Here is a 6,886-nt window from a genome sequence, read left to right as displayed (position 1 = left end):
ATTGGACTGTTCCTCCTTTTCCAGTTGCTTGAGATGTCCCATTAAGTTGTTAACTTCCTCTCTTGCCATTCTCTTGAGGAAGGCTTACAGAGCTATAAATTTCCCTCTTAGGACTGCCTTTGCAATATCCCAGAGGTTCTGACAACTCGTGTCTTCATTGTCATTTTATTCTAAAAGTTTGGTAATTTCCTTCTTGATCTCATCTCTGACCCATCTGTCATTCAGCATAAGGTTATTTAGCCTCCATGTTTTTGTATGAGACTGCAGATTTCTGTTGTTACCAAGTTCAACTTTTATTCCATGATGGTCTGAGAAGATGCATGGAATAATTTCTATTCTTTTAAATTTACTTAGGTTAGACTTATGGCTTAAGATGTGATCGATTTTGGAGTATGTTCCATGGAGTGAAGAGTAAAATGTGTATTCAGATTTGTTTGGATGAAATGTTCTGTAGATGTCAGTTAGGTCCAAAAGGTGAATAGTTAAATTTAAATCTAAAATTTCCTTGCTAAGCTTCTTATTGGAGGATCGATCTGACACTGCCAAAGGAGTGTTAAAATCTTCGACTGTGATAGAGCTGGGAGAGATCAAGTTGCTCATGCCTGTTAGAGTATCTCTTATAAATTGAGGTGCATTCTGGTTGGGTGCATAGATATTGATAATTGAAATCTCATCATCTTGGGTCTTACCCTTGACAAATATAAAATGGCAATCCTTATATTTGCTTATTTTTGTTGGTTTAAACCCTAACGCATCTGAGAATATAATTGCAACACCTGCTTTTTTCTGGTTTCCATTTGCTTGGAATATAAAAGACCATCCCTTCACCCTGAGTCTGTATTTATCTTTTAAGTAATATGTGATTTTTGGATACAACAGATAACTGGTCTGAGTTTCTGTATCCAATCAGCCAATCTGTGCCTCTTTAAAGGGCAGTTTAGGCCATTCACATTGATTGAAATTATTGATAGACCTGGTGAGATATTGGTCCTTGAGTTGCTTGAAAGTCCAGTAGACATTTTTAATCCTTTCGCCCCTGTGGAAGTTGGAATTTGATCAAAAGTTTCTTGGTGAGTTTACTTTTGTAGTGGGGGATTGCAATGGTCATTATGGAGGATAGGTTTGAGAATTTCCTGCAGAACTGGTTGAGTTATGGCAAATTTCTTCAACATGTGAATGTCATTAAAGTATTTAATTTCTCCATCATAGATGAAAGTCATTTTAGCTGGATATAGGATCCTGGATTAGAAGTTGTTTTGTTTTAGGAGATTAAAAGTTACTGACCATCCTCTTCTAGCCTGAAAGATTTCAGCATGAAGATCTGCAGTCATTCTAATACTCTTTCCTTTGTAGGTTATGATTTTCTTGCATCTAACTGCTTTCAGAATTTTTTCTTTCATATTAACTTTAGTGAAGTTAATTATGATGTGCCTGGGGATGTCTTGCTTGGGTTGAGTCATGCTGGGGTTCTGAAATGATCTGCTATCTGAATTTCAGAATCTCTTGGCATGTCTGGAAAATTCTCTTTCAAAATTTCATGAAGAAGAGCCTCTGTGTTTTGTGAGGCAGCTTTGTCACTTTCAAGGATTCCTATAAGGCGAATACTAGTTTTCTTCGAATTATCCCAGAGCTCTCTGAGACAAAGATCTATTTTTGCTTTCCATTTCTTTTCATCTTTGTGCTCTTGGGCTTGTTCAAAAGCTTTGTCTTCAATGTCAGAGATCCTTTCTTCAGCCTGTTCCACTCTGTTACAAAGAGATTCAACCGTATTTCTCAAATCTTTGAGGGCTATGAACTCTTGCCTCAAAGTTTCAAAATATTTGATCATTTTATCTTTGAAATTGTTGAATTCTTGAGTCATCTTTTGAATAATTTCTTGAGACATCTTTTGAATAATTTCTTGAGATATTTTTTGAGTAATTTCTTGAAGTTTTAGCTCTTTCCTTTCTTCCATTCTATTAATCTTATTTACTATCCACATTCTGAACTCGATTTCTATCATCTCAGCCATCTCTTTATGGGTTGGCTCTTCAGATGCCTCTGCCACATCCTTCCTTGGGGGGGGGGGTTGATCTACTCTGGTTATTTGTACTACCAGAGTTTTTCTGCTGACTCTGCCCCATGCTGGATTTACTCCGTTTGGCTAGGTGAGCAGGTAAGAAGAAGTTGGGTTGGGGGCTCCAGGATAGTATTTTACTAGCCTTTTTGGGCAATGGCTGGGACTGGTGTCTGTACATTTTCCCCTAGAGTTTTGCCAGGGATGCGTATATTGCTACGATCTGAGAGCCTGGGGGCCTGTGTGTTTCTATCTTGTTTTTGGCTGGTCTCTGTTCTATCTTAGAAAATCAATTACTCTGGCTTAAGATCTCGGCTGTGGAGAAATATCAACGAGTAAGTCACCCCTCTCCTTGCTAGCGACAGTTGGGAAAGGAAAACCACACCTTCCCTCAGCCACACCCCCAGAGTATCACTTTAGATAGTTCTCAGATGATTGGCCCAGTTTGAGAGATCTAGGTCAAGTGTCCCAGTCAACACAAGTCTCAAGTGGGGCAGTTCAAGAGGTCTCTGGTATCTGTACTGCAGGGGTCTTCTGGCAGCTCAGGTATGGCTTGCTCCAGTGTTCTGTGGGGTTAGAAGGACCTACGCAGCAAATAAATTATTCTAGGGAGGTTGACGCCTCCTTCCCCACCTTGTACCTTCGTCACACTGAGTCACTGGAGACCCCACAGGGCTGTGACCCAGTTGCCCAATAAGCAAATGTGGCAGGGCTTTGTGTCTGCCAGAATCAAAGTAGAGCCAATGCCAGCTCCACTCAGTTACTGCTTTTTGACCCCCGCTGGCAAAGGGAGCTGAGGCTTGACTGTCTCAGGCACTCAGTGACAGCTGGAGAATGTTCCACCTGAAGACAATTTAACCCTGGGAAAATCCAGAGCACATCAGAGATTCTCCCTCGACCACTGTTTAATTTGCCCAAGTAAAGAGATCCAAACCTATTGACCCAATCAGTACACACTCTCTGGTTGGAAAGATCACAAGGTCTCCAGCAACTAGATGATAGGAATCTACTGGTGGTACAAGTGTGGCTCGCTCTGATGCTCTGAGGAGTCAGAAAGGCCCATTCAGTAGATGATTTGGAGTAAGGAGGCTGATGTCTCTTTCCCCTCCTTACTCGCCCTTCACTTCTGGACTTTGCTAACCTCAGTCTCTGTTAACCCCACTACCAGTTTCTGTTAACCCAGACTCTGTAACCCAGTCCTGTCCAATAGGTGAGTGAGTCGGGGTTTTGTGCCTACCAGTGTCCAGGTAAAGTCAATGAGTTTGTCAGGGTTTTGTGCCTGCCAGAGTCCAAGGAATGTCAATGCCTTCTTCACTTGGTAACCACTCTTTGTCACCAACCAGCAGAGATAGTTGAAGCCTATCTGCCTCAGGCACTCAATGGGAGCTGGAGAATATTCCGCTTGGGCTCAATCTAAACCTGGAATTTGTTTTCTTGAAGTCGTGGTTTGCCTCGGTGGGGAAGACGTGTGTTTATCTATCTCTTCTCTCAGCTCAGCTCCCCACCTTCAGCTTCATTGGATTCTTCTGGCTGTTGTCTCTCCTCCTGAACTGAAGTTTATGTTGAAAGTTAGCTCCAGTCAGCTCTCATCTGCTGTTCCTCCATATTCTTATTGAATGCAAAAATTGGAGTTAGGGAATATAGCCAACCCAAGGATTTAGCAAAGTACAAAACATTGAAACCAAGCGGACAAATAAACAGACTAAAATGCTACCAGTCACACAAGCACACCAATGCTCAGACACTCAGAAACAAGTGAACAAACAAACAAAAAAGAAAAGAAAACAAAAAACAAACCAACCAACAAACAGACAAAAAAAAAAAAAGATAGTAGTAATAAAAGATAACCACAAAAATGTTGGTCATAAAATGGTAGAGAAAATAAAAAGCAAAACAAACAAACAAAGAAGAAAGAAAATAAAAAACATAAAAAAAAGAGAAAAGGAGGGCACCACTAAGAAAAATACTGTTCTTTTGAATATATACAAATAAACCCCTTTATAAATGCGGTGGGGTTCCAGTTTAATGGAAATATACTTATGCTGCAATATACTTTCTAGACAGCAGGTGGCGCTGTGAGTGGTTCTCAGGGTAAAACCAAAAAAAAGAAAAGAAAGAATCTTTGCTGGCAGGTTGCACAGATTCTCCCTACAACAGTTTCCGCAAAGTGTTGGGCATCTTGGATTAGCTTCAGATGCCAGATGGCTGGCTGCAGGTCAGATTGAGCTCTCCACGCTTCTGGGAGAGGTGTTATGGAGACATCATTTTTGTAGTTTTACATCACATCTGGTTCCTGGCTGGCTGCCCACTCCTATCTGTCCTCCAAACTCGGCACACGAGTCCACACTTTGCCAGATTTTCCACTCAACTCCTAGTTTCCCCTTGAACAGAAAATTGTTGTAGTCCATGGGAAAAGAGCTGGGCGCTTTTTGCGCCCTCTGCGTTCAGTCCGTTTCTGCTGGGGAAGGGGCCGGTTACTTCTAGTCCCCTCCGCCCTGCAGTGCACACAAAAGACTTTTCAGTGTTTGTAGGAAGGGAACTGATTGCCCCATGGGTCGCTGCATCAGTGCAGCTCCACACAGACTTCCAAAATTACAGGATGGATCGGTTCCTAAGTGGAGTCCCTTCCCCTCAAGTTTCTGTCCGATTGCCTGGATCCCTGACGCCCCAAACTGGGTTCAAATGGCTCCCCTTTATGGCTGCCAAATTCCGCTTGGGAATCCACGCCTCACCACAATCTCTGCAAAACACCTAAACTCCCCATGAATTGGGCACAGAAGTCCTTCGTGGGGGAGGGATTGGTTTCTGCCTCTCAGGGCGCTAGCTGCAGACCTGGTGCTGCGGTTGCAGCTGCCACAGGTTGCAGCTGGTGCCATTTCAGCTGCTGCCCTGAGTTTTTTCTGTCAAGCACCGTAGTTCTGGGCTACACTTTCAATCCAGCAATTCACCTCCTTGCTGTACACCCTGTGCTGTACAGCACTTCATGCTTGTCTGTACCAGTACTTCATGCAGGAAAAGATCCAGTCCCCCCACTCTCACCTGAAACCACCAGGAGAGTTGACCCAGGGATGCATCCCCTCCACCATCTTGCTCTGCCTCCATGGTCTCTGCTCTTGATAAGGCCTGGTGTGTGAACTGATTCACCTGTTCTACCTGCAACACTAAGTTAACACTCAAGAATAAATTTGTGGAATTTGACATGAAGCCAGTATTTTTGTAGAGACAGAATCTCACTTTATCACCCTGGGTAGAGTGCCACAAACCTCACCGCAACCTCCAACTCCTGGCCTTAGGTGATTCTCTTGCTTTAGCCTCCCCAGTAGCTGAGACTACAGGTGCCCGCCATAATGCCCAGCTATTTTTTTGTTGCAGTTCGGCTGGGGCCGAGTTTGAACCCGCCACCCTTGGTATATGGGGCTGGCACCTTACCCACTGAGCCACAGGCACCACCCAACATGAAGCCGGTTTTAAGAAGTGCTCAGAGAAATTTCCAATGGAGCTAAAGAAAAGGCTTAAGAAACTAGCTGAGACCTTAGGAAGGAAATAACTTATTTTTTTCTCTTCTGTACAAAGAGTTTGATTTAGTCCACCCTTATTTATAAAAGCTATATGGCAAAGCAGTTGAGAAGAGGACCTATATATCCTTTCATCTTGTTTTTTGATTAAAAAAGAAAACTTTTTTTTGTGCATTTAAAACACAGATGAAATCAAAATTTGCTTTTGTTACTTAACCCTGATCAATTTGTTGACAAGTAGACTATATAGCAAAAACACATACAGTCAAATGTTAAATTGTAATTAAGTCCTCCCATTACATATAATTTTTTAAAATCACAGGAGTCAGCTTTTACATGACTCATGTGTAAAAACAGAATAAGTGTTCATTTACTTTGTATTGAAAAGAAAATAACTTCCAACTGCTAGTGGGGAGAATATATAAAAGAAAACTAACCAAGAAACACAAATCTTACACAGTCTTAGAATGTTTACAACCAACTAGTAGTTGTAAAATGAATGCATATACATATTACTAAGACAAGGAATAAGGACATTCAGAATTATTTTATTTTGAGTTTTAAAATGGAATAATTATTATGCTTAGTTTTGTACACATTTTGCTCTTCTTGTAAATTCTTCCTTTATGTGATTACTTAATGTATTAATTATAGCTAGCCAAACTTTTAAAGTTTTGTGCAAAAAAATTTATAACAGGTATTTGCAAATATAGTATACTTCATAATATTGGCAAAATGAATTATTTTTTAATGTATTATAGCAATTATGCTTTTAAGCTTAATGTCAAACATGTAGTCTTAGAATAAGACATGAAATTAAATGGTAGGTAGCTTGGAATGGATCACTTCAAAAAAGTGAATGGAATGTGTATGTTGGTCACATTGCCTTTATAACCATGATAATATCTCTGCTTTATACATAATCAAACTTGCCTTGCTTTAGAAAAACACATATTTTAATCAGGAGTTCTGGCCATTTCATATAGTATCAACCTAAAATAAGTGCATTGACTAAGATTGGTAAACCCAAATTCATTTACTATGGCTGTAATTAAATTTAAAAAAGTTTTCTTCTTTTTATGAGAACAATTGAAATTAATTCCTGTTATTTTATTAGAAGAGAGCACTGTTGGCTTGGAGCCTATAGCTCAACCGGCTAAGGCGCCAGCCACACACACCTAAGGTGGTGGGTTCAAATCCCTGGCCAAACAACAATGACGGCTGCAACCAAAAAATGGCCAGGTGTTGTGGCGGGCGCCTGTAGTCCCAGCTACTTGGGAGGCGGAGGCAGGAGACTCGCTTGAGCCCAAGAGTT

The 6,886-nt window shown here is 41.0% G+C and overlaps 1 pseudogene; it reads left to right on the top strand.

Annotated features, from left to right (window-relative positions):
• Positions 1 to 5,603, top strand: part of LOC100963572 — an 11,645-nt pseudogene extending 6,042 nt beyond the window's left edge.
• Positions 5,604 to 6,886: the final 1,283 nt, after the last annotated feature.

Source organism: Otolemur garnettii, unplaced genomic scaffold (genome assembly GCF_000181295.1).
Source record: "Otolemur garnettii isolate 467f Iridium unplaced genomic scaffold, OtoGar3 scaffold00174, whole genome shotgun sequence".
NCBI lineage: Eukaryota > Metazoa > Chordata > Mammalia > Primates > Galagidae > Otolemur > Otolemur garnettii.
Note: the sequence above shows the minus strand (reverse complement) of the source record. Positions and strands in the feature narration are given on the sequence as shown.